Source organism: Mycteria americana, chromosome 2 (genome assembly GCF_035582795.1).
Source record: "Mycteria americana isolate JAX WOST 10 ecotype Jacksonville Zoo and Gardens chromosome 2, USCA_MyAme_1.0, whole genome shotgun sequence".
NCBI lineage: Eukaryota > Metazoa > Chordata > Aves > Ciconiiformes > Ciconiidae > Mycteria > Mycteria americana.
Window position 1 is genome coordinate 99,011,169 of NC_134366.1, and position 23,379 is coordinate 99,034,547.

Below are 23,379 nucleotides of genomic sequence, written 5' to 3' on the forward strand. Positions count from 1 at the left end.
AGAAATTTCATTTGTGGTGCCCATTCATGTTCAGAGAATGGTAGGAGGCTGGGGAAATAAATTTTCCTCTGTTCTCAGGACACAGTGAGGCTATGTGACCCACCTGCTGTCAGGCTGTGAGTCTGCAGGACCCAAAAATAGACGCTATATGTCTCCAGATGCCTGGTTTCATAATCTAGCTACTTGAACGTAAGTTAGCTTCTCTGGGACAATTCCTAAGAGGCGAAGTTGCTACACCTCCTGTTGGTGCCAGTAATTTTTGTAGATGTTTCATTGGTTCATTTGTTGATTAAATGATTGGTCATTTAATGGCCAGCTGGAATCACAAGAGAACTTGTACTGCCTCACTGATGAAGTGCAATTAATTCAACAGCTATATTTTGTTTCACTTAAAACTTTTCATGCAAAAGAAATCCCACCAGTAGCACTGTCAGTATGCTTCAATGATGTCCTCTCGGAACCAGAAGCCAACGGTGGACCTGAATAGCTGCATGTAATGTAGAGCTAAAGGAAGCCTGCACTCAAAATGTATGTGGTGAACATGGGAAGATTTAGATTCAGATTGACACATGGCTGCTTTGACCTGTCTCTGATTGCTGTATCATTATTTAGGCATCCAAAAGCTTTTCCTGATTCCTATGACATTAGCATTTTACAGCAGGGCACGAGGAATGAGAGAAGGGTGCAGGCAAGAGTCAGACCCTTGTCTTTCTTGTGTATCAGACTCCCTGGAAATAGAGTGCACTCTTATTTCAGTTCTTGCCATCCTGATCACTTGTCCTTTTATGGCATAGGAGTTTGGAGAAGAAAATTAAACTTTGTCTTTTCTGAAAAAAAAAAGTGTCCTTAAAAATTTGTCCTGTGATCTCTTTTGATATGAAGAGATCTTATCTGCACTGTTAATGTTGCAGATTTATACTACCACATATCTATGATTGGTTTCAATATAATTTAGCTGTATAATCTGTTGCTATGCCTGATTTCTTCTCAGATTAATGATAGTGCAAACCTGTTATTTTTATCTTGAAATGCATATACAGAATGGAGGCAGGGGGACGCCCTCCCATCACATGTAGTGTGGTTTAATTTACTCAGTTGAAATGTGTTTGTGTGAAAGTGGGTGGTATTTTTTTCTGTTTTATTTCTTTCTGACTTGTCAGTGATGACAGCTGGCAAATGTCTTCCTGGTAGTTTTTTAAATCTTGCACTATGAGAGAGAATACATTGAAATGGTGATTTCTGTCAGAATCACTTCAATCTTTTAAGGCAGGACAATATTCTTTGCTTTCATTCCTACCTCCTGTTTTGCTCCTTAAGTTGTGTCTTATCTTATGGCCTAAATATAAAGGTAATGGACGCTTCTGAAATGATAGTAGAAACAAGAGTGTTTTCAGAATTGTAATGGTTGTTGTTTGCACAATACCTATGTCTGAATTCTTCCTTTTCCTATGTAGTCTTTCTGTAACTATGAATTCAAAATAATCCCATTAATTTTATTTGTGTTTTATTTATTTTTTCTCTCTCTAAAGCTCTACATTTGTGACTAAATCCTTGTAGCTAGCTATGAATTTCCCCACCTCCTGCTTACCTGATCCTTCTTTTACCTCTTGTTTATTTTGTGGTGGTAGGCAGCCACTGAGTGTCAGGCATGTTTGTCTTTAGTGTTGCCATCCTCTTACTTGTCTCCACTTACCTTGTTTTTGCTATGGATCTTGTACTCACTTTTATTTCTGTTTAAACATCTGTTTATTTACTTGCTCTCTGGTCCTTGCGTAGTCATAACTGTGGATTTCTATGGTCATCAGTATTACAGTCCCTTCATATGGTTTATTCAAGAGCAGGGAAAAAGAGGGAACAATGGAAAAAGATCTCTAAATTCCTGAATAAGATGTCAATTTTTCTGTCTGTTGTGGTATGGGAGACAGAGGATGATCCAGCAGTTGTTTTCACTTGCAAACGTATTTTTTATTAAATTTCACAGGCATATAAACACTATTTGTATGGCTTGGAACTCTTGAAAACTGTTCTTCCTCATGCTAGGTATTTATATTTCCAAAATCTACAGTAGAATTTTTCTGTGCCTAATAGAACGATTTATCAATTTAATACTATACTGATTATGCACACTATATGGAATGCAAGACACGTCAATCTCTCTTTTAGTCTGATTGCAATGGGAAGAAACGTTTTCATGAGAGAGTTGGTATTAATAGATGATAAGGACATAATGCAGAGTTCAGTTATTTTTAACTTTTCTTTTAACAAGCTGCTCTGCAGAGCACATGGAATGAAATAATGACTAAAGGTTAAAGTTGGTCAGAAATACCGTGATCTCTCTGTAGAGAAAGAACCATGTCTGTTTGCCATCTTGAGGGAAAATCTAGATTTTATCCGTTAATTGGTGTGTCCAAGTGACCATCTAATTGCCCTGTCCCTTTTTTTTTTGGGGGGGGGGGGATAAGAGCAGGGTTGGGTTTTTTTGTTCCCTTCCTTTCATTGGTAACTGGGGATAAGTCATCCTCGGGAAGTGAAGAACTGAGATGTTTACATTAAAGATAATGTCTAAACCATGTCAACCTCGAAGGTGAGGTGGGGGAATCCTTCGGCTCCCCCCTGGCGCTCCCTGCCTGACTGCCTCTGTCTGCCCATGACTGGCCTTGCTGGAGATCACACAGCCCCAGAGACTGTGTGGAAGTGGGCGGCTGGTTCTCTCGCAGGCATTAATAGAAAAGAGAATATTCTCTTTGTTTATAATCCTGGTGCAGGGTTCTTTCACATTTCTTTGCTTGCTTCTGATTTCAGTTGATAAAATTTTCTCTTGTATGGCACGGGGAAGAAGTCTACTTAGGGCATGCAAGCAGTCCCTACATCCCAGGGACACGCAGGTCATTATATTGCTTGTTAGTACAATATTTATGTGGCTGTGAGAAGCGCAAGGACGTGGGAGGACGTGGTGCTGACAGAGTGGAAGGGGAGCAATGCTCTGCATGTGCTAATCAGAGAAGCTGGAAATCCCTTGCGTGCTATTACTGGGGTCAGTATCTTGTGGTAGTGAAGCGATTGGGGAGTGATTGCTCTCATATTTCAGCATCTCTAGGAGTGACATTAGAGGTGAATTTGATGTCATAGACAAACTCCCTTCAAGTTAGTGCTCATGCAGAGGGAAATATTTGGGGCTTGAATAAGTTTCCATGTCTCCTAATATGACATCTCTACCAGGAAAAAAAGCCTAGTGCTTCCTTCCAGTCCTACAAAGGTAAGAATTCATAGTTGTTTTCCTTTTCTCATGGGAATATAAAGATGACACCTCAGCATTGCTCTGTCCTTTTGTGTATGTGAAGGTCTGGTCATCAAATTCCAAGGCATTTTGACTCACACCTACCCCTAACCCCCTAATTCCTGTATTTAAAAGTGACTGTGATAGCGATAGACTGGATAAGGAATTTAATCACATCTTTTAAAAGTGCCTTTCCAGTCATGTAATTTTTTTCTACAGCATTTATGGTGCTACTCTAAAATGCCACAATCTTTTGTAGTTCTTCTTAAAATGAATGTGTGCCAAATCAATACTTGTTTACATCCTTGGATGAAATCTTCAAAAGCATCTTGGCAATTATTTGAAAAGGAAGAGATGAATCTGAAGAGAGTTTTAATTTAATATTTAATTTCATTAAGGACCTTGGAGCACAAAGTAAGAGAGCATTATTTATAACACAAAGCTCTGAGTGCTCCTCAGTAGGGAGGAGGATCGGAATATCATATAGCAGAATAGGGTCACCTACAGGAGACAGTAATAGAAATATAATGATATTCACTAGGGCAAAGTCCCAAGGTTGTGTTGTTCCTGTTATTAGTCTTTAAGGACAGAAATATCTGCAGGAGATGAAAGACTTAAGAAATATGAGGCAATGATAGAATGAATGAGAAACCAAAATGATACGGTAAAGAAAAAGGTAAGTGTAGTTTTAGTATGTATCAGGTGAGGGGTTTCTAGTGAGAGCTGGGAACTCTTAAGGCTGTAGTAAAGAAACTGGTGAGACTTCATTGGGAATTTGGGGAGTGTTTCTGTCACACGTTACTAAACTGGAGCTGGAAAGGACTTCTGGGATGATCTGAGGAATAGAGAGCCTCTGTTACAAAAGGAAAACATTGGCTTTAAGTTGCTGAAATGTAGGTACCAAAATACGGTTTCCAAATAATGGAAAGTGGATAGTACCTAGGGTAAAGAACTACTTAAATGTCACAAACGAGTTGATGGGACTTTTTAGATAGCTTTTCAGGAGAACTAAGAACAAGAAAATGAAATAAGTCACTTCACATTTTGAAAGGCTTGTCAGCAGTGGTCCACTGTGTCTGCTATTTTGTCTCTGATAGGAGATGATATGCAGGGAAAACAAGAGAACCTTGTCACTTTGTGGTCCATTCTCTGTACTATTCCACCACCCCCAGTAATTGTTGTAATAGCTATGGACTATATGTTAGAGATTCTTTCTAGTTCTTTGCCCTATATTCCTATGAATTAATAACCTAGGTATTCTTTTTTGGAAGTTATATGCATTTAAATCTAGAATTCAAAACTATTTTGACACTTAAAGAGCTTCTTTAAATAATCTGAACATCTGTCACATAAACTGAACAGATTTTAAATACTCTGAAAATCACATATCAAGGCATATGTCTTCTGTGTTGGCCTGAAGACTTCTATGCTGGTTAGTGCTGGAGATACTCATGGTAGATGTATTAATTTGTAGGTCTGCTAGGTGTTTATAGCTGTGCCTCTGTACTTGCTCAGAAACACACTGGTCAAAAAAGAATTGAGCAGCCTAGCTCATAATCCTCACATGTGTAGTTCAAGGTCCAAAAGAATGAGGATCCTTCTCCAGCTGGAGGACATAGGCATTCTTCAGTCATTTCATGTGCAAATAGGAATAAGCTGCTCAACACATGAAGCTGATGGTTTCACGTACGCTGAAAGTGATCTAGGGGTTAGGTCAACTCATCTATTCTGCAATATCCTTTTGGTTAGAATTCTCAGTCTGGCACTTGGAGAGACATGATAAGCTGTCCTCTGTCTCAAAAGGACCAAATGGGAGAAAATAAGTAGTCTTCTGCTGAAGTGCTGAGAAAGGGCCAGACCCAGGATCAATCAGGAGATCTACCTCTCTGGTCTAGAGTGATGTTCTGCTTGCAATTGCTGTGAGGACCCCATAATCTTGTAGTGACAGTTACCATTTTAAAAGGTAACTGAATACTATTTTCCTCCTTTGAGGGACAGTCAGAGTGGGAAGTCTGTGTGTGAATTCTCTCAAGGGGAGAAGGGGAAGGGATGTATATCTCTGTTCCTAAGCATGTGCTGTAATTGCTGTTGATGGGAATAGAGAGACTTCTCTGTGCATATGCTTTGAAATAGTGCCTTTGGCCAGCCTTGGAGAAATGTCCACGTTCAGGTGCCTGTCTTCTCAAGTTGCATTTAAAAAGTGGTTTTAAACTGTTAATTTACATAAAACTTCAAAGGGAAGGGTAAAATTTCAGGCTCTGCCTGAAGACTGTTACAAGTCTTTTATTTTTCCCCAGAAGATGGTAATTGATCAGTTCCTTCTTCAAGCTGACCACTGAAAGTAAAAAGGCATGTTATAAAAATCTTCCATCATGTCCAGTAGAAAATGCTTTAAAAAAATAAAAATTATAAACTGTTAAATTCTCATAAATTCATTTTAAGTTGTTGAAAATAAAGGCACTTTTTGGCAGTTGCGTATTTGTCATCTTCAGAAACCTTTCTTTTCTCTATGTGGAGCGTGGGGCTGGTATCGCTTCGTACGGCAGTTCTTTACATTGTACCTTATACATCTATAGCTCCACTTGGTGAGCACACGCTTTATATGGCTATAGCCCCATATGGTGATGGCGCACCGCTTAAGGTAGCGCCCAAGCACTGTGCACACAAAGGAGAGACGCGGCGCAATGTGGGAGCAGAGGTGGGATGGGATGACTGGTTAATAAGCCCAGATCGTGCTTCTGTGGCTCAACCATAAGAGAGGACAGTCTGCTGGGGGAACTTGGGATTCCCCGAGTCCACCGGCTGGTCTGAGTCTCTGGTCTGGAGAAGCAGCCCTGCCCTGCTTCCTGCTGGTCTGCCTGATAACCATGGCTACGTAAGTCTTTCTGCACCCAGATATTAATTTTGGCCTGGTATTACTGAATATACTGGACTTGCTGTCATCTCGACCCAGATAATTGTACTACTGGTTTGTATGTGTTACTCTGCTGTTATTCTGTATCCCAAACCTACAACTTGACAGGGCTACCGTAAGTCCCTTGAAGAGAGAAACTCAGAATATTTTGTACATCTAGAAGTGGCAGTAACATGCTCTACGGCACTGAATGGCTGTATTTTTTTTCTAAAGGAAACAAATTACAACCTATATAATTTCATTTTTACTTTGTCAAAATTTTATTTTCCTTTTTGTTACTGATTGACTATTTTAAAATAACATCATCAAATCATATTTGTTTCACTAAAATCTTCGAGCAGCAACTTTACGGCAAAAATAGTTTGTGGTTTTTGTTAGGGTCATTTACAATTTCTGGTCAAGCAGTATTTGAGCTTCAATTCAGACTGGAATCTCTGTAACAAGATACAAGAAAAACTGTATTTTTCAATTTGTTGTGCTGGTCTAGTTTCTAGAAAAAAATATGCAGTATTCAGTAGAACTTCAGCAGATGTAACAGGGCTATGATGGAAGCATCCTGCAAAAGGCCACAAATCTCTTCTGTGGTGTAAAATGAACTGGTCGCTTGGCTACCAGAATCTTTTCTGGCTCTGAAAAGTAGTCTTCTGACTCACATTAGATCTGTCTTGGAGTTAAGTCCTCAGCCAATATAAATGTCACAGCTCTGTTACAGCCTCAGATAATATTAGAACCCAAACTGAAATTAGAAATCCAGTAACTGAGGATTTTCTTTCCTTCTCTTCTTCTTCCCTTAGTGATTCATTTATCATGCCAAGCTATTTGGTTATTAGCAAAGCTAGAGTTCTTTGTAATTTATTGTTGAAATACTACTGTGGTAAAGCTAATAGACCATTTGGTGCAAGAAGCTCTTTTATTTTTAATGAGAGTAATGAAAAGAATAAGGAAAACAGTACAAGGAAAACACTGACAACCTGGAGCAAGCCTGGCTGAAGGCCATCATATGGTCAGGGGGCTTTAGCACAGGATACATGAAGAGAGGCTGAGGAACTGAATTTGTTGAACCTTGAGGAAAGAAGAGTAGAAGGGAATCTTACTGCTTTCTAACTCCTTAGTCATTGTAGAGAAGATGGAGCCAGACACTTCTCAGGTACATTGTGGTAGGACAGGAGGCAACCAACACAAGTTGGAATTTGAGAAACTTCAATTAAGTAGTAGGAATTATTTTTTTTTAAAACCATGAATATGGTCAAAAGCTGGAAAACGTTGCCCAGAGAGGTTGTGGAAACTCCCACCTTGGGTAGAAACTCCATCCTTGGAGATACTCAAACTTGATTGGACAAGGTCCTGCTCTAAATTAGTGCTAACTTGAGTGGGAGTTGGACGAGAGGACTTCCAGAGATTTGTTCCAGAGGTCCTTGCCAGCCAAATTATTTATTTATCCCTCTGTTTCTGCAAAGGAACCTTGTAGTGACCAGTGCAAGAATTTCTAACCTACTACCACTTTTACTGTCATGAGAAAAATTACAAACTGTTGTTTGTTTGGAAAACAAGTTCTATTTCTTTATCAGTTTTCCCCCTCCAATAACTTCCCTTGCATGCTGTACTCAAAGAAAATTGAAGCTCTGGAAATTTGGTTATAGAGTGTCTTCTGATAATATTTCCATGATCTGAACTGTTAAACCTTCAACTTAACCCAAAACATAATTGTCATAATGATATGTAAAGTACTTGTGTGCTTAATACTTTGGTTGACTAAACTGAGATATGTCTGTAATCCTAATTTAAAGTATATGTTTCATCCTAATTACTTTTTACTCAAAACTGATGTGCTGCCTTTGTTTGTTTGTTTGTTTTTGTGATAGGCTGAAGTTAGTGAAGGGCTCTTAATAGTTATTTGTAACTGATTTTTTTTAATAGGCTACTGATCCATTCCCCAATTATGTTTTTACTGAAGAGGGTTGATCTCGTTTAAACTCCTGCCAACTAGGATAAAGGAAACCTATTCCTTAATTGATTAATGTCAAACCCAGCAAACTGGTAGCAATAAGCTCTGTAGCTCTTCAACTGTAGCTCTACTTTTTGCAGAAGTATGTGTTAAGTAGTGAACAATGATGTATATAAAGGCCTTCTAATTTGTTTTTAACGACTAATTTGCTAATCTGCTTATTTTCTCATAAAACAAAGAAGTGGTTTGTGCCTTTTTAACTTTACAAACCATTTCTCTCCTCCTGTGAACCAGAAGTGTTCAACAGAGAAATCCACGGCTTTTCAAAATTACTTTCTTTTTTATCCAGTAAATGGAAGTCCTCTCCCAGATGGAGAACTGTAGCTTGTTCTTGTGCCAGTTTGACAGAAAACCAATACTGAATATGCCAGCTTTTTCATATTCTTTGTTTTCTCAGATAAAAACAACTTTTTGTTTTCTCTTGCCTTGTTTAAAAGTGGAGCCTGGCCAACTCATGGCCGTAGATTGCCATAAATATTGATAAATCCCATGGAAAGTGGTTGTCCTTAATGAGGATTACTAACTTTGCTGTGAATTCAGCAATATCATGAGAGCTTTTTCTCACTAGTCACACATAGAGCAAGCAGAGAAATCCAGTAAGTACCACTGGGTGCAGAAAGCTTTTGAAATTGCTATCCTACTGTAGATGCACATCTTCCCTAGCTCTGCTCTGTATTTGTGGATAAAGTTGTGCAGGTGTTATATTCAAAGCCTGGGTATCTTACAGTTCTGTCTGCCTGTTTCCAATAGTTTTCACTTTGAAGTCTCAGGCTTGTCAAAGATTTCTCACTCTTTGGGCTTTCTATTCAATTACCTCCCTTTCCACCTCTTCTTAAAAAAAATCTCTTCTCCAACTTTTAAAGCTACGACATTTTTTTTCTAAATGCTGGTATATCAGAGGAGTATAAAACTAATTTTTGCTCTTGGTGAAATATGACATTTTCCTCCTATTTAATTTTTTGTCAGGTTGCTCTTCTGTGCAGATTTTTGTTCTGATCAGTTTGCCTGGCTTCTTTCCTATTCCTTGCAATGTTTCTGCTTGTTTTCCATAGTGTTTTGACGGCCTTTCTTATTCCCCTTTGAATCTTTTCCAGTTCAGTTTCCCGGTTCTACTTTCCAGTTCTTCCTATAAAGCTTACTTTTGACGCTGGTTGCCTTGATTTAGGTAGTCAGAAGGGATAGAGAGTAGAATTAGTTCCTTAGCAGAGAAATATATTTTTTAGAGTTTTCTAAGGTTACTGTGTTTCACATACCATGCAGTGGATTTAACCTGACATTTTTGATAGCAACACAACTGTTTTGCGAGGAGGAGTTTGTTGAACCTGTATTTACTTGGGCCTAGTAAAAACAAAGCATGTTGCAGTAGCTGGCAGGAAAGTGAAACAGTGAAAAAAATGTTTGTTTTTTTTCCTTCACAAGAAAAACATCAGTGTGAACAGTTGGACAGTCAGATACTGAAGGGCTTTCAGAGAAGGAAAATAAAGATACAAAGATTTTTCTGTATTCCCTTTTGTAGGGATGTGTATATGTGCCCTCATACTTACATTTAATTACATATTATGATACTGTCTAAAAATAGGGGACCTAGTTTCTCTAAAAACATTAAGAATGAAAAATTTCCAGTCTTAAATCTCAAAAAATTGAAAATAAATTGGCCAGAATAGATTATTCCTAGAAGTAACTGAACTGTGGTGTAGATCTTCATTTTTTAGAATTACTCTCCGTGCTCTGCCTACAATGTCATGCAAACTGGCCTAGCATTTTCTGAAAGCAGACAACCATTTTTGGACTTAAGATCAGAGTTGATCCTGGAGTTATGAGTCTATGCAACTTCTGGAGTGGGGTTCAGGCAATGTAAACCTCCATGGATTACTGCAGTGGGATTACTATAATATTTTAGGGTTCAAGCTTACTGTACCATAAGAAGGTGGTCAAGAATTTATACAGGAATATGTTTACTTCAGAATTGTAACTAAAGTGCATCTCTAAAGGCATTAATCAGCTATCTTGGAAGTGAGGTTGCATTCCCTGCCCCAAAATAATCTCCAGATCATTTTTGGCTGAGTCATCAGTGGGGAACAGGAGAGAAAGGGATAGGTGCTTCTTGCTAGATGAAAAACTATAGGTCACAGTATTGCGTAGCAGAGATGGTCTGTCACCATAGGTTACAGACTTCTTGATTATGATGTGCTTATGAAGTTAAAGCTCATAAAGAGGTTTATAAGGATGTAAATTTTGTGTTAATGATGACTTACATGTGATCTGTAAGTCATCTTTGACAATTTCTGTAGACCACTTTTTTCTTCTCACTTGTACTATCATACTCTTTTTCCTATGCATAGTGCTTCCTTTACACTAGGAATAGGGCATTTATCCAAAGAAAAGACAGATTTCCATCGTATAAGATGGAAATAGGATATTAGCCAAGCATGTTTCAGTTGTTCCTGATAATCCTTCAAAACTTGACCTTTAGTCATAAACTTCCCTATCATGTTCCAAAAAAAAAAAAAAAAAGACTAAAAAAAAAAATCTTTGCCATTGTGCCATTTCAGTGCAGAAATATTCAAGGAGTGTCTACTATTGCCTCCCTCCTCAGCATGTCTTTTACTAATCACTTGAAAGAAACTCCATTAAATAGTTCTTTTTACATTATCTTCCATATTAACAGCAATAAAATAACAAAGAATACAGAGGGAATATTTGTAATGTGTATCAATATCTCTGGGAGAAAGCTGTAGGATCCAGTAGAAGTGATGATCAAAAATGAATGCCCAGACTGTAAGTTTCTATTTTACTTGTGTGAAATCACTTTCGATGCTAAGGGACAGCCTTCCAAAATCTAGTGATCATGACATTGAGTTAGCTGACTGGAAAGAGAGGATGGAAAGAGAGTCAGTTTCTTCAGGGTTAAGATTTTGGGCATGTAGAAAACAAAATCAGCAATCCCATCCTTTTTCTTTCCTTTTACAGTTTATTTCTGGTTACTTAAGCCACCGAGATGGAAGGAGAGAAGTGGGGCAATTCCAAAGATCAGTCAAAGCAGTTCAGTAGTGTGTCTGCCTTTTTAAGGAACACCAGGACAGGCTCTGTAAAGTTTTTCATAATGTCATTGTTACTGTTGCTACTGTTCTGCTCTTGGGATTGATGTGGAGCAATAGACTTGTACCCAGAACTGCATTAAATGATGTGAGGTTGAGGCTTTGGAAAGGTGCCATTGCTTATACTTTCTAGGGACTCTCTTATGCTTAGCCAGTGTTTTATCTACTGAAAATGGCATTAGAGAGAAGTGGCATTGAGAGAAAATATGAGTCTCTTTAGTCACTGAGAGAAAAGTGACATGAGGACAAGGTCAACCCTGTAATACGCAGAGACTTTAAATAGCAGATAAAAATTATAAAAGGTTACAGGATTTGTCAGTGAAAGCATGGAATTTGGTTGAACTACTCTGGAGAGGAAGTTGAATTTCATATATGCAAACGTACTTGGATGAATGTTATGATACTACATAAACTCCATGCCCTATATGCGCTTTTTTATAATAGAGGCAATATTTCATTTGGGAAGGAATTATGGCTCCAAAAAAGAAATGAATCACTGATAAGCAGTTCCAATGTAAGTATATTTATAAGGACCTTTGATTTGCCAATTTTTTTATTGAAAGATTAGTTTTTCTTGAATAGTAAATTTAATTTATGATAGTGTTGTGACATACTATTTCCACACTGAGATACTCATCTTTTCAAGAAAGTGCTTTGAAAAATAAATTGTGGAAAGATTTTTTTTTTTTAATTGCAATTTTTTTTCACACATTGGGTTCTATCTGTCTGAAAATTGGGCTCCATAGTTGAATCATGTTTGCAATTCATAGTGACAAAATGTAAGTAGCTGTAACTGCAGAAAACCGTCTTAGGTTTTTGATTTATGGATGCCCAGCAATAGGTGTCCAGGGGGATTCACTTGTGTTTGTTATAAATGGTCATCAACTTCTATGCATATTGGAACTAATCCACAAAATATCCTTATCTTCTCTCCTGTTTCTGTGCTCCTCTTGCTCTCCTAGCTTCTTGCCATAGAACTGCTAGGAGATGACTGAAGAGAAGTTTCTTCTTCACAAAAATAAAAATTTTGCCTTAAGTCCAGCAGTTCTGGAAGCAAAACCTCTTTCTGGGTACATTCAGAAAAGGTACTACTTTTTTTAAAGCAAAACTTTGTCTGTAGTTCAGCTGATGTTTGGGATCAGAACACCATGTTTGTTAGATGGTAATGAAACTGCGATGTGTCCTGAGCACAAGAGTGTGAGATGTTGACCTTACAAGGGCCAAATGGTGATTGTTTGAGTGTTAGAAGGAGGAGCGATAAAGGAGAACTCCCTGCAAGGGCTGCACTTGTCCCCTCTGCACTCTTCAAAGGGCTGTCCACAAGCCTGTTACACCTCGCCACTCTTGCAGCGTGTATTTGTGCAGTATGTTTGTATATGGTGAGCATCCTGAGGCAGCAGTGTCCCAGACGTACCTAGAGAGGAGTCAAATAGATACCGATTGAGACAAAGGGCTCTGGCAAGCCCACAGGAGAAAAAATGTTATTACTAACACCCTCTTTTGCTGGAAACATGGGGTTTGCTGGGTAAGTGCCTTATCTTGTACAAAGAGACTGCGTCCTTGGGCGCTTGAAAGCGACTTCATCATGTAAGCCTGTTCTGTTCAGTCTAAGTCTAAAATGATCCACAGTTGAGCTCTGTGAAAGCAGAAATACGCACCGCAGTTGAGGCACTGGCACTGCCAGAGGGAAAAAGTCAGTGCTGAGGCAACTTTAAAAGTTAAGCAGGGACACAAAAAGTTTGGGTAAACTGGCAAAGCTGACAAGGAGAGGGGTCGATCTGTGTAGTTGTCTGGTGAGGATAAGTAATTTCAAACTGGAACCCTCTTCCATGGTTTTGGGCAGGATGGGAGGTCTTCCCCTCCTTCTCCCTGGCCCAAATGGTGGGAAGGCATGTGTCTCTTCAGAGGCAGGGTTGGCACTGGCTGGGGCAGAGATCACAGTCTGGCTCTGGAGCTCTAATTAAATAACAAATAGGGATTAATGTAGCTCAGCACACGGATGCGCTATATATTTGGTTATAGCCCGGTTTCAGCCCAAAGCAATGAAACTGATCTCCAATTCAGCATCATGCTTTAGTCCTTATTCTCTCTACAGATTTATTCTAAAAGCAGTTTTAATAGAAAACTTCCTTTGTCATCTACATCATATTTATTCTGCAGCTCCAAGTCATTCCAGATGTACCCCAGTGTAAATACAAGCAGAACCTGACCCTCAAATTGTAACAAACCATGTCACCAAAGAATGGCAAGACTCAGCAGCAGAATTAATAGATGTGATCACACTTTCAGAAAGTGTGAACTTTTTTAAGGTTGAATTTCAAATACAGACTTCAGAGGAGAAAACAGGAATCCAGGGACTTAATCCGTATCCTTAGAAATTGAAATACAATTTATAGAAAAATATACAGCTGGATTGAAGACTATGCAGGGGGTGAAATAAACTGAGATTTTAACCAGCCCTGCTGCATGAATGACAAAAACTACTGCATTTTCACTTTTGTAATATTAATTGCCTTGAAAAGAGGATGGGAATCTAACTTTACAAATTCAAATTTCCTTCTATTTAAGAATATACAGAGGTATGCAATGTTACCACCACATTGTTAGAACTGAATTTTTTGTACAACAACTGGAACTGTGGATGTTTTGTAACATTTTTGACTGCTTTACTTGCTCATTTTACGACACACCTAAAAGTTTCAGATATTTTGTGGAAGGACAGGTGTTACTGTGGCTGACATTTTGAAACTAGCACTGTTATGCAAGGGCTGTAAAAAAAGGGAATTTGTAAGAATTAGTTTCCTCTCTTTCCTTGGATATGTCTTACTGATCAGGTTATTGTGAAAGGTAGATTTTTTTTTGTCACTGCCTGAGGCTGCTTTCCAGGATTCCTCTGCGTGAGATCAGGGCAACTAAAAGATGGTTTTATATTTCCTTAGGGCGTCACGATAGATGGAACTGTTAGAAAGCAAACTGAATTTAAGAGCCAATGTCTCAATATATTCCATTGTACAAATGGGTAGCTAGTTTTTCTTCAAGTGCTTCTCCAAATGGACACTGATAATGCAGTTATCTGAGCTTGTGGACTTTTTATTTGACTTTGCTATGCATACCTGGGCTCTGCACAGACATAATGTACTCTGCAATTCCTCTCTGCTGGCCTAGACTCAAAACAGTGTCCATTTGATGCATTCTGTTTCTACAAACTTATTCATATTGAATATTTTGTTTCCTTTTAGCTTTTTGCAAGAATATTCTCAAATGTTTTCTTGATTCACATAAGTTGATTCACATAGGTAAGAAAAAAGTCTTGTCTGATGCTTCCTGGAAACATTAGCCTTGCATGTGACCTAGAAATTTCCCTGAAGGTCTGGGCTCATGGCTTGTGCATTGTTTCTAACCAAACTGCGGGGCACTGGAAAATCCCATCAAATGCTAAAAGCTACCTCCCCACCAAAAAAACCCCAAACCCAGAGAAACCCACACCAACCAAACCCGGCTTCATTCTACCCAAACAGAATTTCCAGGCAGATAGAGATGTAGTCCAGGGAAACTGAGGCGAGGGGTAGTTACTCATGCACCACTGAAAGCACCCTGCAGGATCTCAGGAGATGGGGCCGGTTCTTGTCATTGGTCTGACATGTGGCATTTGGGTTGGTCTTTTCCCTTCCCTGTGCCACCATTTCTGCTTTGGCCTTTGCCCATCATGTCTGGTTAGGCTATAACTTTTGAACACCAGCATTCTGCTTTTTCTGCCTGGCAGAAATGGTCCCTTGTCTCACTTAGGTCCCCAGCACGTCATTTCTGTGCTTCCTGCAGCACCTCCCTTTAGCCTTAAAAAAAAAACCAACTCAAAAAAACCAAAAAATGGTTTTCCCTTCATTATCTGTAAATCAGACTGTTACATCATTTTTCATCAGCCTCAGATGTCTTTAAACAGAGCACAGTTCATGCAAAAAAAGGTACTTATATTGATACTTTCCTGTTGATTTTTATTTAAATATCAGTGAATCACTTAATCTTGATTGCCTGAGGAATACAGAGCAATTGAAAACTACAAAATTGTATATCTGCTTTCAACCTGCTCCAGTGGTGTTTCATTCGCTTCTTTAGGAAAGACAGAGTGGTGATAGAGGAATGGAAGTAGTAAAGTATTATTATAAAGTCCTATTGAAATATAGTATATAAAGTATTATACTTTTTGATAGATGCTACTGCATTTTCTGTTCACAAAAGGTGACTGGGCAACAAGTTGGAAGAGTACTTTCTTGTCCTGTCTTGGCTGCTGCATGGGGGATCAAGTTAAATCTTATGGAACTGGAAGAAATTGTGCCCTCCCAAAGAGCGACTGAGCCTGCACAGCTGGAAGAAGTTTCTAATGTGCAGCACAGACTGAAAATCATGGCAGGCCTGGGGGGAGCCTGTGGTGTAAGTAGCATCTGGGGAATTACTGAGTCAAGTAAGGAACAGGACTCTGAAGTGATGGGAAAAGAAAAAAAATTCCTATGGATTTGGACTGCGTGGAGACTTGTTGCAAGCTAACAGATTGCCAAAAGTGAATGGACAGAGAAAGCAAGCAGAGGGAAGCACCTCGCCCTTTAGGGTCCTGAAAAACATGGGAGAAATTTATTTACAACAAACACTTTTATATTTAATTGGTTGCAGGTAGCAGATCTGAGAAGTTTCTGTTTCAAAGATATTTCCTAGGTTGTGCAGTAACAATAAAACACATAAATAAATAAAAAAATAAAAAGCAGTAGAGGTGGAAGCTCCTGGATGCTCCTGACATGCTCACTTTGAGAAAAAGTTGGGTCATTTCCATTTCAAAGCTTTGTCCACTTTAGTAAATGATTGTCAAGGTTACGGTAAATAAATAAAACATTTAAGTTCTGTTCAGTAATAAAATCTGCCATTCTGGTTTGTTTCTTGATAGGAACCACAGTATATCATAAGTTTTACCTTTAAAATATTTTTTTTCCCATTTTAAGAATCAGAATTTACTTTTTGATTTCCCTGTCAACAGGAATATGACCTAGTCTAGCTGCTGCAGTGAGCTGCAGCAGAGGCAAAAAATACATGGAAATATTTCTTTAAACATTTCCAAATTCTTTAGGAAATCTCTTTATTGGAACAAAGTGGGAAGTTTGAAAATTTCCATAACATACAAGCTTTGCTTTTATTCAAGTGTTGTGATCAAAGTAGATGACAGGGCATTTCTGAAGCAGTCTGCAGGTAAGTTGTACCATCTACTCATCTTGGTGTAATAGCTGTTAAGGTTTTGAGGGCAAAGAGAAATGTTTCATTATTGTCTCTAATAAATCGTTAGTAAGCAAACTCACATCCTTAGGTTTTCCATTGGATTCTGGTGCTGCAGAGTTTTTTTTACTCTCTGGGAAGTGGGATATGGTCTCGCGACAGGTAGGAGTGCTGCTTGCTCATATCTAGCTGACTTGGGAATACCTGGTGGGAACAGGAGCTCTCAGAGAGCTCTCTTCAATACCACCGTCCTAAACTGTGAGGAGGGAGGGTTGGCTTGACAATACTGCTCTTGTGTTACAAAACATCTAGGGTATAAAACAGTTTACTGGATCTTTGCTAGCAATGTGGCTGAGAGCTGTGCTGTGGCAAGATTTACCAAACTGGTCCCTTGTCAACAAGTGTTAAACAGCAGCATCAGCCTTCCAAGCAGCTTTGTCCTCTACTGGTGAGGAAATGCAATGTTCAAGGTGATATTGAGATCAATGATGTTAAGATATATGAAATTATAAGATTTTCCTGGAATATACATAGCAATATAAACATTTTTAAGCATGACAGCCTTGATTGCACTTAGGACTTAAGAAATTATACTGTGACTTTTTATGCTATTTATTTGCTGAATAGTACTTTCTTTAATAACCTGCCAGGACTCTTACAGAAGCAAAACAGGACTAATGAAAATGAGGGAGAGGATTGAGTAACTCAATGACTTTGTTAGTTTAAACATGCACTGTATTCACAAGTGGAGATATGATGCTGGCTTGTTTTATACAACTGACTTTGTCCGTGCTGTTTCATTTTTCTGTGAAGAACTCGGTTCTCTCCCTCTTGTGCCAAAAATATTAAGCATCAAGCAAAAATTGTGCTGTGTTGTTATTTCCACAGTCTGGGGAGAAAAATTAGTGAACTGAGGTTTTCTCCATAACCCATTAAAGTCAGCAAGCAAAAGTTCATTGATAGGTATGGACTGCTGAGTGTCACAGGTTGACTATAATTTCAGTCCTCTACCTGTTCTTCTTACCATGTGTGATCAAGCTTTCCTGTTTGCTTGCTTGTTAATTTATTCTTACACTTATGCCTGTGGATATCTATCTATCTATCTATCTATCTATCTATCTATCTATCTATCTATCTATCTATTTGTCTGTCTGTCTATCTATCTATCTTTCACTCTGTCTGCTTCCAAATATATTTGTGCATAGCTGTGAATAATTTGATGGTTTCTTTAGTTCTTAGTATTTATCCACATTAGGGAAAACCCCACTAATGCACTTGGCATGATTCATTCTTCATTTGTGATCTTCATCAGGTGTCAGATTTTGACCTAATTGTAGGAACTAATTTTTTTTTTTTTTTGGCGGTAGAGAGAGTTGTTTTATACTTGTACTGGTAATGAAATATATTAGAGACTTTATATAATACACAAGAAGCCTTTCCAAACTTCTTTAAGAGCAGTTATAACTCTATGAAGAGCGGTTACAACTCTGGGGGACTTTTTTTACTCCTAGACAAACTCATCTCCTTGTTAATTAACATTTTAGAGTGAAAAATGTCCAGCATAAATTTCACAAAGTAATCTCTGATTAGAGTTCATACAATAGAAAGAACTGCTTTTCCCCAAGGACTGCATAGTATTTTGGTGCACACAAATATGCAGCCTGCCCATAACCCTAGCAAAATTCAATTACTCAGAGAGGTGTAAACCACATTTTATGAAAGCAGTAAGACATGACTCTTGATGATTTCTATGGGAGACTGCTACACAATTTAGAAGTGTTTGCAGCCCCACACTGAAGGCTGAGTGGATATAACCTGCTGAGAAGCACAGTAATCTCCCAGAAGCATATTACCTAGAATATATCTTTGCTATTAATTTAAAATTGTTTTCAAAAGCAATGGATCGGAATCATCAGAATAGCAATGCATTTAGTCAAATCGATAATGTAATTCTGGTGATTTTACATGGAATATTGATGCAGGCATTACGTTACTCACAACTCACTTGAGAAATCTCTATTATAATTAGCAATTCCGTAACTGTTTATTGGCTGTGTGATCTGTCATCTGAAATTTCCACAAAAATCTCTCTCCAGTCATGAATGTATGAACTATTCTAAAAGCATCTTGTCCCTCAAATTAATAAACAAACAAGCAAACAACAAAACTACCTCAAATAATTATGGGTAAGATTAAACTTAAAAAAAAAAAAAAAAGTTGATTGATGTCTGCCTTCCCTTATGTAGGTCAAATCCTTATGAAACAATTTTAAGGCCTTACAGAAATTATTCTATTCTTACTTTAGCTGTGAGTGAAAAAAATCTTACTCTAATAAAAATCTTACTCTTCTGCTGCTCTGATGCATTTATGATGGGAAGGACAGCACTGAAGCAGATACTTTAACAGTGGCATCTAGTGTCTAAAAAAAAAAAAGAAAAAGGGAGGTTTTAAACCTGGTTTTAATTTTCATTCAGGTGAGCAGTGCCGAGCTTTTCAACTCAGCATTATGGGATCACTCACGATCCTTATAAATGAAGGCAGAATTTCCAGCAGGCCAATCAATCCAGCCTTTCCTGTTCCTCACACAGCTTTATCCTTCACGTACGCACCATGTGCCAAATCTGGGAAGAAGAATTTCTCTTGTTAGCATTGCAATGAGATGGAGCTTGGTGCTAAAAATGTACCTACAGCCATTTTGGTGATACAAAATGTTTCTGTAATAATTGGCCTACAATTATTCATTCAGATCACTAAGTTGTATCAGTCATAGTGATTAAAAGCCCTGAAGTATAGACATAATTGCACCCCCCAAAAAAAAAAACCCAAAACAAACACCCAAGTGTTATGAGCTAATATAGATGTATTTGTTGGTCTGTAATTTTAGTTATTCTTGCTTTGTAAGGAACTCCATGGTGGCTGTAGCTGTCTGGATGTAGTATGGCTGCTTCCCTCTGGATGTGATATGTTCACTGCTGGAACAAAGTGAAGTTGTTACATTTCAAAGTAGAATATGGGACCTCCGTGCTGAGTTTTATAGCAGCTAACCTTCAGTATGTGGTGCACAAAGTGTATTCTAGTAAATAAATGGTCACTATGTCTGAACATATAAAGAGTGTGATTTTATTTTTATTGAAGGAACAGTTTTATTTTCCACTCTAGATTCTTGAACAGACATCAAAAAAGAGCTGAACTGTAATGGACTATGAAGAATGATTACAGCACCCTCGACCACATGAGGAGGAGTGTTGCCAGCAGCTTGAGGGAGGGGAACCTTCCTCTCTGCTAAACCCTGGGGAGGCCATGCCTGGAGCACTGGGTCTGGTTCTCGGCTGCTCGGCACAAAAACCATATGGTCTGACTGGAGCAACTCCAGTGCAGGGCCACAAAGATGATTCAGGGACTGGAGCATCTTTCTGGAGAGGCTGAGAAAGGCGGGACTGTTTAGCCTGGAGAAGAGAAGGCTCGGGTGGGGGATGTTATTAATGTGCATAAATACTTGATGGGAAGAAATGGAGAGGGAGCCAGGTTCTCCTCAGTGGTGCCCGATGACAGGACAAGAAGCAACGGACACAAACTAAAAAGCATTAAATTCCATATTAATAAGATTGAACAAGAACACACTTTTGTTTTTTTACTGTGAGGTGGCCAAATGCTGGAACAGGTTGCTCAGAGAGTTTGTGGCTTCTGCATACATGGAGATATTGAAAACCTGACTGGACATGGTTCTGGGCAACCTGCTTTACCCTACCCTACTTGAGCAGGGTGTTTGGGCTGGAAGATTTCTGGAGGTCTGTTCCAGCCTTAATGATTCTGTGATTTGAAAGTGGAGACATTGAGCTAATAATATTGTTTTGGGCTATGCTTGAACTCTTTCTTCAAGATTACTTCCTAACCCCTTCCTAACATTTTTGTTGTATCATACTAGAGATCACAGGAACATTAGTATTTTGCTAATCCTTTAAAGGTCTGTGTGCAGTTAAGGCAAAGGTAATATGCTTGGATCAAGAGCACAAGTCTTGATGTTAATGAATTGTTCTGTGTTTGCATTCTTGCACTTGCCAGTAGTTGTCATGATACATTTTCATCTTCAGGCAAGGGATCAAAAAATAAACTTGCGTGTCTAGGAGCTTGTCTTTTTTTTTTTTTCAATCATATCAGTTGGTGATAGGATTTCTTCTTCCTCTAGACTTTGCTTTGCTCATTTCCTTAGACTGTCACAATTATCACAACACAACTGTTCTATAATGACAAGTATAATATTGAGACTGTGCAATATTTTATATTAGCTTGGAGGTTGGATGAGTTTTAATGAGTGTGTTGATGCTTCTTTTTGGTACTTAACTACAGTTTTGTCTTTTGTTGCCTCACACACTGAAGTTTTAACAGCAAAGACAACACAAAAAAAGTGTTGCTCGTGGGCTCTATGCCTTTATGGACTGATGTTTCCTCACCATGGAGCTACCTAATCCACAGGTATTTTTCTGGCACTCCTAATCTTTTCTTCTCTTGCAGGTAACCCTTCTGAGTCCTGAACATGTGCTGTCCACTTGGAGACATAAATAACTGATAAACAGAATTTAAAACTAAACCAGCTAGCAGTTAGATGATTTTAATCTATGAAAAATCTATGGTAAATCTGTCTTACTACTTGGGAAAAAGTTCCATTTGCTACGTACTATCTAAAGCATAAACCAAAAGCTTAGTTGGAAAAGTCATATCCCTGAATAGAAAATAATTACCAGTTTATGTAATTTGTTTGTAAAGTAGTTGCTATTAGTTTAGGAAAAAAACCAACAGCATTTGACTCCTAGGAAGCATAAGAGCTATAAGTAGGTAAGGAACATGGCCAAATATTCTGAATAATTTAACTTTTCATTTTAATAACTTTGTAGGATCCATCTTGCATTCCTGAGATTCCCTTTAGTAGTATGTCATTTATCATCTACTTCTAAAGGACAGTATCAATCAGAGTATGATTTCTTTTTGTAATTTTTTCTAGCATTGCAAAAGGTTGGAAATAGAATTTTTCTTAACACAATGTCTTGACAGCTTTGAACACTGAGAGCTTGCTTTCAAATTAAAACAAATGTCTGAAACATCAGTTCTTATCTGATATATTAAATATTCACTCTTTGATTGACATAGTTGTTATAGCGCCTTAGGATGTGGGAGCAACTTCTGATCCAACTTGTCAGGCATTAATGATTCTGAATATATCTAATCTTTACTGTTAATACTATTACTGCTTTTAAACATGTCAGAGTAGATCCCAGACAGAGCTGCGGCTGTCTTTCATCACAAACATATTGCAGCCACCACTTGGTGGAGGAGGTCTCGAGTTATATCTGTCTTTATGTTACCTCTGTATTCCCTCAGTTCTTTGAGCTGACTTGGGTCTGATGAGCTGGCATGAATGCAAGAACGGGGTTCCCACCAGCTGTGACTGCCTATTGATGCTTTAAAATTGTTTCCTCATCAGCTTTTCTGCAACACTAAATTAAGACCAGAACGTGGCCTGGATTTTCTCCCCACTTACTTAGAGAAAATTCTGGTATTTCACATTCTTCTTCTGCTTCTAAACAGAGCAAAACACTGAAATTCACAGTAAAATGAAATTTTAAATGGTTCTCAGTAAGACAGGGTATTCATTTCTACATGCTAAAATAAAATAAAAAACAAAACACACACCCTTTTTTTTCCATATTTTAAAAACTTTAAAAGTAAGTCAGACCCTGGGACACAAGAATAAGTGAGCTAATGCTGCATAAGGCCTTCTTTGGCTTTGCAGTCTAAGAAGATGGGAGCTGCAGATAATGTTTTTCTGCAGTCAGGAATTGTATAGGGTTCCCCCACTTTAGCAGTGGCTTGTTTCCATAAAGTTGAAAGATCTTGATAGCCATTGGATCTCCTTGTTGCTTTTGTCAAATCTGTTTTTAGTCATCAACTGTCTCAAAAGTTATTCAAGGATTTTCATGAATGCAGAGAGGCAGCAGTGCTTTAGTGTAATCACATTGGCATCATTTCCTTAGCAATCAAGCTCAAATAAATAAATGTTCTTTGTTTGGCAAGTCACTTCAGAATGGCAAATCAATAATTTCCTACAGGAAAACATCAAAATTTTTCAGAGCTGAGGTACATTTTGCTTTGATTATTTTAAGCAGAGTTGATTAAAAACTGATGAACCTTTTCCTTTCAAGAAGAATGAAAGATTTCATTTTCGTTTAAAAATTCTCAGTGACCCAATCTGTGGAACGTTCAATTGGGGAGGATAGGGCAAAATATAAGGACATAACATAGCTCACTTGTATCTTTAGAGAGTAAAAGACCCAGGAAGGAGTCAGCAGCTGGTACATTTGATGTGTTTAATGCAAGTTGGGGTACAAGCCTTCAAGAATTCACTGTAGGTAACAGACTGACATTGTTGGGGGCAGAGCATGTGATTTGCTATTCCTTTTCCCCACTCTTAAATACCACGTAGTCATCTGCCTCTGTGAATTTTGAACTGAATGTACATGCTATTATAAACGTGGGAGGGAGATTCTCAACTGGTGGTATCTCTATGGTTTTTTTGTTCAAACATGGATTTGCATCCAAGTTGTAATAGAATGAAATATTATGCTAAGTAGGTTGTTCATAACTTGTAATTGTACTTTTCTGATTGTTCCTGCAAACATAATTGTACATTTTAATTTTCTATTGGCTTGTTTGTTTTTTAATTCTGTTCTGCTTGGAACTTGATATATTATGCACAAGTTATCATGTTGTATTTTAGCATACTTTTTTTTTAAAGGATTTACATTATACAGAGAGAAATCTGCCAGCATTTTGT